Source organism: Solanum verrucosum, unplaced genomic scaffold, assembly GCF_900185275.1.
Source record: "Solanum verrucosum unplaced genomic scaffold, falcon-dt-bn FXZP01000276.1, whole genome shotgun sequence".
Classification (NCBI taxonomy): Eukaryota; Viridiplantae; Streptophyta; class Magnoliopsida; order Solanales; family Solanaceae; genus Solanum; species Solanum verrucosum.
Window position 1 is genome coordinate 1,422,160 of NW_026019946.1, and position 10,039 is coordinate 1,432,198.

General features: G+C 25.8%; 1 pseudogene; it reads right to left on the reverse strand.

The window, feature by feature from the left end:
• Nucleotides 1-8,422: 8,422 nt before the first annotated feature.
• Nucleotides 8,423-9,532, reverse strand: LOC125810212 (kirola-like; annotated as a pseudogene).
• Between the last annotated feature and the right edge of the window lie 507 nt (nt 9,533-10,039).

Sequence of the window (10,039 nt, forward strand, 5' to 3'; positions counted from 1 at the left end):
TTTTAAAAAAAAAATACTACTTAAACTACATCATCCACACCTTTTTAAACCAATTCATCAAAAATGTGTAAAACAAAAATCACATTCAAACAAAAATCCAAAGCCTTATTGTTTGTTGGGAGCCGGACGATCATGCCAAAGCCATTATGATGAAACTTTAGTTCAACCTAATCTTCAAAGATCAACTTCCATTTTACTTATTGTCAAGCCAAGAGTGTAAGATTGACAATATTGACCAGTTTTTAAAGTATTTATTTCTTTTTTGTTTTCTTTTTTTATCAAGAAAATATGTTGTATATGGAGATCTTAGATATATTTTATTTGAATCAAAAATTGAACCAAATTGATTAAATTAATTCATTTTAAGCATAATTTATGGCTTATGAACTTTCTTTCGTATTTTTCCTCATTTCATTGCAGATGATTTATAAAGGAGGAAAAATCTGTCATTAATTTTTTTATTGAATGTCTGATTTATGTCATTAACATTGCAATTTGCAATAAAACAATTCATTTAAGCAAAATTTATGGCTTATGAATTATCGTTGATATTCGGGAGATAGAAATTGAATCATTATTATATTTTATTTTTATTTTTATATTTTATGAATATTAAAATGAATCCACAATAAGGGATTTATAGGTAAGTTCTTTTTTTATCTAAGATTTATCATAAAATTGAATCATTATTATATTGAATTACAATATTAATTTAAATATGAAATATTTAAAACTGAATATATCTATTTAAAAGATAAAAAAATACTTTTTAATTTTAAACAAAAAAAAAAGGAAGAAGAATATAAAATCAGAAAAGGAATAATAAAATATTAACTAACTAATTATAAATATGTGGCTATAATAAATACTCCACTCATGATGAAGTCTTTTAAAACAAAATTTATATCTAATTAATAAAACTATTTAAAAAACCGACATTGATTAAAAAATATTTAATGGTAATTTATATTTATGACAATGAAAGTGATATGTTCCATTTCACTTTCATGCACCTAATATGATATTTAGTTGTATCAATGATTATATAAATCTCTCCATTTGTAAGGCCCTATAACAAATGGATAGTTTTTGCTCAATTTTGTGTGAATATCACAGTTAATGACATAAAGAATTATAACAAAGGAAGATCTCTTATTGTCAACAAATTACAATACGCATGATTTGAATAATAAACTTTACCGTAAACAATACATAAATATTTTAAATTTTTAAAATAGTAAAAATATTTTGAATTTTAAAGGTAACATTAAAAATAATAAATATTTTATAGATAATATTTTTAAAAAAATAGAGAAAGATAAGTGCTCTTTTTTCATCTGAGATTTACCATAAATATTTGAAAATATTGAATTCAAAATATCAATTTAAAAATAAAAAATATTTAAAATTGGAAGATATTTTTGAAGGATAAGACCACTTTTTAATTCTATAAAAAAAGAAGAAGATAACTTAGAAAAGGAAAAATAAAATATTATATGTGGCTAAAATAACTAATGGAGTCTTTTAACACATAATTTATATTTAATTAAATTTTAAATATGAAACTACAAACTAAAAATATTTTAGAAGATAGGGATATTTTTTAATTTAAACAAAAAATGAATAAGATAAAATCATAACAGTTACAAAAAAAATGCTAACTAACTATATTTAAATACATAGCTAAATTAATTACTCCACATACACAGTCTAGGGGTGCGCATCGGTCGGTTCGGTTCGGTTTTAGGTGTTATTGGTTCGGTTTATCAGTTTTCGGTTTGTAAATACTTCAAACCGATAACCAAACCAATAACATATTTCTTATCGGTTTTTGGTTAATCGGTTTATGGTACTTAACGGTTCGGTTTTCGGTTTAACCAATAAGAAAATACTCATATATATTATATACACGATAAGAAAATTTTCAAATAATCCATATGATTTTCCAGCATTTGGCATGAAAGTAATAATCATAAAAGTAACAATCATTTTTCTTGCAAGTTTAGACACTAGACACATTCAAAGGAAAAAGTGTGAAAGTAACAATCGTTTAACCATTAACAATAAGACTAGTAAATTTAGTATAGTCTTATTGGGTTATCGGTTTAACCAATAACAAAAATTATAAAACCGGAAACCGAACCAATAACCCAATAAAAAATTTTGCAAAACCGTTTAAAAACCGTTAGTCCAATAACCCAATATCAATAAACCAATAGTGTTTTTTTCGGTTCGGTTTATTGGTTAAATCGGTTTTTGCACACCCCTAATACACACGATGGAGTCTTTTTAAAAAATATTAAAATCTAAGTATTTTAAATCTAAAAATCTTTTAAAAGGAAAAGGATATTTTTCAATTTTAAACAAAGAAAAAGAAGAAGATAAAATCAGAAGAGGAACAAAAATAATAATTAACTATATGTTTAAATATGTGGTTGAAATAACTGCTCTCATATACGATGAATTCTTCTACAATTCATATTTATCTTTTTCATTTTACAATATTTGTAGGCCTAAAATTTAGGAATGTAAATTTGTTTATTTTTTTAAAAAAATCGTGTTTGGCCTTATTTTTTCTATTTATGTTATATATAAATAAAAATAGTTGTGTTTTTAATTTTTGTAATGTATGATTTATGACTATTTTTAATATCAAAGTAAGCTATGTTACTCCTCCATTAGTGAAGGAGATTCATTGTAAAATAGTTGGATTATGTAGATAAAAACATGATGAATGTTCTTTTTGGTTATGGGGTGATGAAATTTATTAGTTTTCTTTAGTTATGTATTTCAATTTTAATTTGTGATTCTTTTGATTGAAAATTCATATATGAAAGAACAAAAACTTTTGAATATTTTTTTGATATGTAATTTTTATTTAAAGTATGTTAAAAAATTCCATGCTTCTTTATACTTGATGTATGAAAATATGTCAATTGTTAGAATATATGTTAGACAATAAAATTAATAAATTTGAAAAATATAATTGATAATGTAACTACAAATTATATTTGATTGTAAATTGTGAAAAATACATATACAATAACTTTTTTTCCTCACTGATCTGCCTCTCTTTTTAATGATTTTTTCTTTCAATAACAACTACATCTTATAGGATTAACCTTTTTATATAACTTTTCTATTCAATGTGTTTTATGAAATTGATTTGAAAATGTAAACATTATTTAGTAATAAAATATTACTATATTTAGATGATTTTTAGAAAATATCATGTAATCGATATATGAGTTTTACAAAAATAGAAAGATAAAATTTAAAAATTTGAATATCGTGCCTACAATTTGATATTTAATCATTTCATGTGAAAGTTAGATTTTAAAACTTACTAACAAGGATATAATATTATTTCAATTAACCATAATTAAAAATAATAGATCAAACATGTAAAAACACATAAAGTAATTGTTTTTTTAATCAAACTAAAAGAAACAAAAAAAATAATATTATATTTATTAAAATCTCAACAAAACATATTTAAAAACAAAAAATGTAGCTAATTATAACTATAAACATAATATTTTTATTTTAATAATATAAGTATTAAATTGTGTATTAATAATACACTACAAAGTACATAGTAAATTTTATCACTTATTTTTAATTTAAATATCCGCGCAACGCGCGGACACGTATCCTAGTATATTAGTAAAATCGACAAATTGCACTTAATGTTAAACGTTAAAATATTTAAATTATAAATTGTTATTTTGTGTTGACAAAAATAAAATTGAAATACATGGAATGTATATACAAATTATAATAATTAAGGTAATTGTTTGAAAACAATGTGGTCATTTTTTTTATTTAAAAAACACACCATATTTATGAAGTTATTTTGCACTTTAGTCAAATAAAAAATTTATAATAAATTTTATCAATTATTGATAAACATGCCGCAAGTACAAAAACTAAAAGTTTAAGGCAAATAATTTGGATAATTCATAAAGTTCGAGAATGAGAGAGACTTGAATATTTTTGAAGAATAAAATATAGGGCACAATTTTTTTTTCGGAATAAAAGTGTCTGAACGAGAATAAGACTCTGATTTGATTCATTCAGACCCATTAAGAGATTTTTAAGTAAAAACAAAAAACAAACACACTTAATGATGTATAACTATTTCATGGATTAAATTAAATAAAACAATCAAATAATGTTTTTGATGGACTAAATTTTAATCCATGGACTATTCTTATTATTACGTCCTACCAAACAGGTACTTAGTGCTCCTTTTTCCAATTTATATAATGTCACTTGATTTAATACATAGTTTAAGAAATATTAGAAGATTTTACGATGTTACAAAACTACCCTTAAAATAAATGATTTTTTAAATCGACGGGTAAATTTTGTTGACCTTTTTCCAAATAAGAGGAATCCAACACAAGAAAAAAAAAACTAATATATCATTAAATATTTATCACATAAGAATATATGTCATTCTTTATGAGATTAACTAAAATAGAAAGTATGACATATAATTTGGAATTGTGGAATTACTATTATGTGTAATCAATCATGTAAAGACATTACCATGCATATTTTAATTTTTCACGTTATATAGATCAATTGTTTCAATTTACTTTTCAATAGATACACTATTGTCTTCATAAAACATTTATGATCTTTGATTTTATTATTGGGGTTCTTTTACAATATGTAAATTACTTATATTATTTTTATGAACTACAAAATACAAATTAAGTCTGAAAAAAATTTATAACTAACTTTTTAAAATTTCATACATTAGTTGAAATAAATATTAAGGGAGAAGGCACAATTACCCCCTAGACTATGACCAAAATCTCAGAGACACACCTTAAATAAACTATGGTCCTATTATTCCCTAAACTCATTTTATATATAATATTGTATATCTTTTGGCTTATGTGGCACACCCCGTGACTCCACACAGTTAAGGCGCGTGGGAGATATTTGGATGCCACGTAAGCCAAAAAGGTGTACAAAATTTAAAAAAATGAGTTTAAGGAGATAATAGGACCCTAGTTTAATTAAGATGTGTCTCTGAGATATGGATCATAGTCTAAGGAGGTACTCCTACCTTTTCCATACTAAAAAATATATATAAGAATATGCATGGACAAAAACTTAAATAAATACTAAGTATTATCTAAAAATGCTACACTGTACATTTTAATTTTCACATATTTATATGGATCAACATTTTAATTTACTTGTTCAATAGAGATATATTTTTGTTTACATAAATTCTTTCCGACCATCCCTATCAATGTTTGTATTTTCTTAGAAAGAAAAAATACCGCAAAAAAATAATATATAGTAATATCCATATTTAAAACGATCAATCACACGCATGTTATAGCAATTAATATCCAATAACAATCGGTAATATTACCAACAAGAGGCATGTGTTAGTTATATTTAAGTTGGTAATCCGTTGGTAGAAAGTTGCTAAATTAGTTGCCATATTTTCCGTCAAATTTACCAACTAAAATATTTAGTTAGTAATATTTCAGTTTGTTATCCGTTGGTAAAAAGTTGCTAAATTAGGCGCCATTTTTTTCCGCCAAATTTACCAACTAAAATATTTAGTTAATAACATTTTGGTTGGTAATTCGTTGGAAAAAAGTTGCTAAATTAGGCACAATTTTTTACCGCTAAATTTTCCAACTAAATTATTTTGTCAGCAACATTTCGGTTGGCAATTTGTTAGAAATTCGTTGCTAAATTCTGAAAATAACTTGATTACAAATTTATTAGTAATTTGTTGCTAATATACTAACTAATTTGAGTTGTTAGTATAATCCGTTGGCAATTCAGGATTTTCTTTTAGTGTTAAGACTAGTAATTTATATTACTTTTACTCGTACATAAATATTATATATTAATGGGATAATGCATAAGTAACCCCCAGCCTATACCCAAAATCCCTGAGACACACCTAACCTTTACTAAGGTCCTATTACCGCCCCCCCCCTCCCCCCCCTCCCCCCCCTGAACTTATTTTTTTAATTAATTTTCTATCCCTTTTTGGCCTACGTGGCACTATCCTTGAAAAAATTGTCAACACGCGCTGGGCCCACAGGATTTTATACAGGTTAAAAATATTCACTCCCTTTAATCAATTTATTTGGCCTATTTTGATTTTATACATATTTTAGGAAAATAAAGAAAAATTTTAAATTTTGTAGTCTAAATTTAAAGATATGAAAAATGTATCAAATCAAAGAGTTGCTAAAACGGTAGAGGTCATTTTTTTTTTTATAAAAAAAAAACGAATTAAAAGAGAAAGTAGGCCAAGTAAATTAAATTGGAGGAAGTCCTTTTTTTTCCCCTTCCAAAAGTGCTTATTTTAAAAGAACAACTTTCGCATATAACAAACATACAAATCATATTTGTATGTTATAGCTATAACTTGTATAATTGTGCTCCATAACAAACTTTATGTTTGCTATGACTATTAATCTATATATTTCGATATACATATACATAAAAAATCTGTATTTGGGTCTATTTGTATATTTCGGTATACAAATGGGTCTTGCATTTGTATATTTCGGTACACAAATGGATCCTACATTTGTATATTTCGGTCTATTTGTATATTTTGGTATACAAATGGGTCTTGCATTTGTATATTTCGGTACACAAATAGGTCCTGCATTTGTATATTTCGGTATACAAATGAGATGGCAAAAAACATGGAATGTTTGCTGCGAATTACAAATAAAAGAAACTATGGGTATAACATTATTTTGAATTAATAGTTTTCTATTTCATATAATTTTCCCATTTTAAAAAGAGCGAGGTGTTTGATCAAGTGAGAGAAAAATGAGTGATTTTAGGAAATTGCAGAAATTGTTTGCTAAAACAAAATAAAGAGAATCCCCAAAAATAAATTTCTGAATAAACACTTTTGAGAAATATATTTAAAAGCTTTAATTAAAAAGTTTGATCAAACATTAATTGTTGTTTTATATTATTTTTTTAGATAGTATAGTGAAATACAAATTGTTTCTCACCAATAGTTCTTTTTTAAAAAGTGCTTAAAAAACTATTTTATAAAATAAGTTTTTTTTATTTAATGAACGAGAATGCGGTTATACATCTAGGTTGAAACCAAATAAAAGTTCAACAATGGAAAAATGCAAGCAAACCGTAGCATGTAACCAATGGCGGAGCCAAAATTTCAACTAAGGAGTGTCAAAATATAAAGAAGTTAAATTGTGTAGAAATTGAGGAGTGTCAATATGTAATATATATACATAAAAAATATACTTTTATCTAGCTATGCAGTATAATTTTCCGACGAAGGGGTGTCGGTCGACACTCCTCAATTGTATGTGGCTCCGCCACTACATGTAACCATATATCCAAAATAGTTTAAGATAAGTATAAGTCAATAAAAGCGACCGTGCTAGAACCATGAGACTCGAGGGATGCCTAATACCTTCCCCTCGGTCAATAGAATTCCTTACCCGAATTTCTTGTACGTAGACCATAATAAAGAGTCATTTCCTTTTGATTAGGGATTAAAAAGAAAAGGTGACTTGGAACACCATAACTCAATTCTGCGACTCTGAAAAAAATAAAATAATTCTTAATCAATACCGTCACTTAAAATGGAAAAATCCTTCCGCCGTGAAAAAAGGGGTGTGACAATCTAGTTGCTTTATAACTAAGGAATAGACCTTACACTAAATAATAACCTAGACTATAATCTCATATAACAACTAAAGACACTCTATTAGGTCCGTTGCTGCATATGAAAAAATATTTCCCTGAGAGAATGGTTTTTGATGTATGTATTTCTTCAATGCAAAAACTAGGAAATATCCCTTGTATAAATGGCTAATATAAGATGGACAAGTAACATAGTGCAACACCATTTTTTGGGAGTACCAATCATCTGTAGTCGCGCACCAATCACTTTAGTTGTAGTAGTGCTTGCAGCTTTTACAACAATCACTTTCACATTGCCTGAACCCCTCAATCTCTTATGAGATCGGAACCCATACTAGGTTCCATAGTTTGTCAAATCATAAAAAAAAAACTTTAGAATAACTTCATAATAACATCCTTGATTCCCAACTCAAACCATGCTAACAAGTTCTAAGTGATATTTTTCATTGACACAAGATCTCATAACACAATTTGAAACTTTACAATAGAAAATGAGGTTATCATTAAAAATTGCATAATAAATTACATATACTGGCTAATAGAAATACATCCATATAAGGATATTGACATATACAATATGTTCATCAAAAATAACATTATTTATTTCATATGGTAGTTAGAACTAGCCAATTATTCATTACACAAACACATAGATATATTTAATTCAACATTATTTATTACACATACTAGATAGAACTCAACTAGTCAATTATTCATCACACACACAATATATACTCTACTTTTCAAGAAGGTGAGCCTCTACATCCTTGGTCAGGTCAAGGATAAAACCCAAGTGAATGAGGGGTTCTGGTGTGTCTTCAGTTTTCTTTTCATATTCAATTGTCCAAGTAGTCCATTGATAGTCACAAGATGTTATAACATTAAAGTAATTATACAACTCTAATAAATCTCCTTCAATCAGTTTCCATGTGATTGATTTTCTTGTGAGGATCGACGTCTTCAACTAAGTGCTTCATGTACATTTTCTGTCCAACTATAATCATTAAAAACACAAAATATAATAGATGTTATTAATATTTCTACTGTTTAATTTCTCATGAAATATTTAAACATTTATAAAATATTATCTTTATATAATTTATTTTTTTCCTCTATTTCATTTTCACGGAAAATTAAGTAGGGCTCATATATATTGGATTGTCTATCTTTTCTGAGTGGAGTTTTCTTTCCAAATCATAAAAGAAGAGCTAACATTGTAGAGAATATCAGGATTAGTATTGCAAAACTATAATTTTGATCATATTATATTTGTGTGACAAAAGTAATTTTAAACGGAAAAGCTTTTTCTGCAAACTATTTGGAAATTTTATTTTTGGAATTTGATTGATGGAATGATAGATTACCACAAGCATTTGCTATTAAAGATTAATATTAATAATTTTAATAAGTTATAAATATGTTAATTTGATGAACTTTTTATTACTAAAAAGTATTAAGTAATATTTAAGTGTTAGTTGGTGCCAGTAAAATAAAAATTGTAAAAGTGAAAATAAGTTTAGTTAAGAGTACTTTTTCCTACCAGCAAAAGATGTTATATTCCTTTCTTGAAGCAAAAGGATTACTAAAGAAATACTCCTAAATATAGAAGATTTATGCAAGTAAATCATATTGAGAGAGAGTACGAAAAATGTGTGTTACCTTCATTATATTTCCAACTAACAATTGAATCAGCCTTCATAGTTTCACCTTCATGAATCTCAAAATGGTTGATATTTCTAGGACTTATTTTGGGTACATGATGAGTATTGGTATGAAAAATATCATAAAACGAGTGTCCGCCACACTTCACCTCCACGAAAGCAATTAACTTACCTTTCACGCCCATATTTTCTACTTCTCAAGAATAGGAATTAGTTGTAAAAAGAAGAGTATGAGAAAATGTTCAAAACTTGTAATCTTTATATAGATTTTTAATTAAATGTTAACAGCTAGCTAGTAGAAAATATATACATTAACCACATATCTACGAGTTAATAACATTTTGCACCCTCAATATATTACATTTTAGCGATACACACCTTAATCTATTGTAAAAAATAATGTGCTACATAACATTTTACTTTTATGGAAAAAACTTCAAAAATATTTTTTCACAAATAAAATAAATCCCTAGAAACTAAAAAAAAGACTTCAACCTGATTTTAATCATCATTTCATAGTTATGTGAATATATAATGGTCTTTCAATGATAATATCTATTATAGTTTACATATTATCATTATCATTAGTTTTAATCAGGTATTCACCTATACTTGATTATTTTTATTTTAGTAAAATGGAAAAACCTTCAAAAATATTTTTTCACAAATAAAATAAATCCCTAGAAACTAAA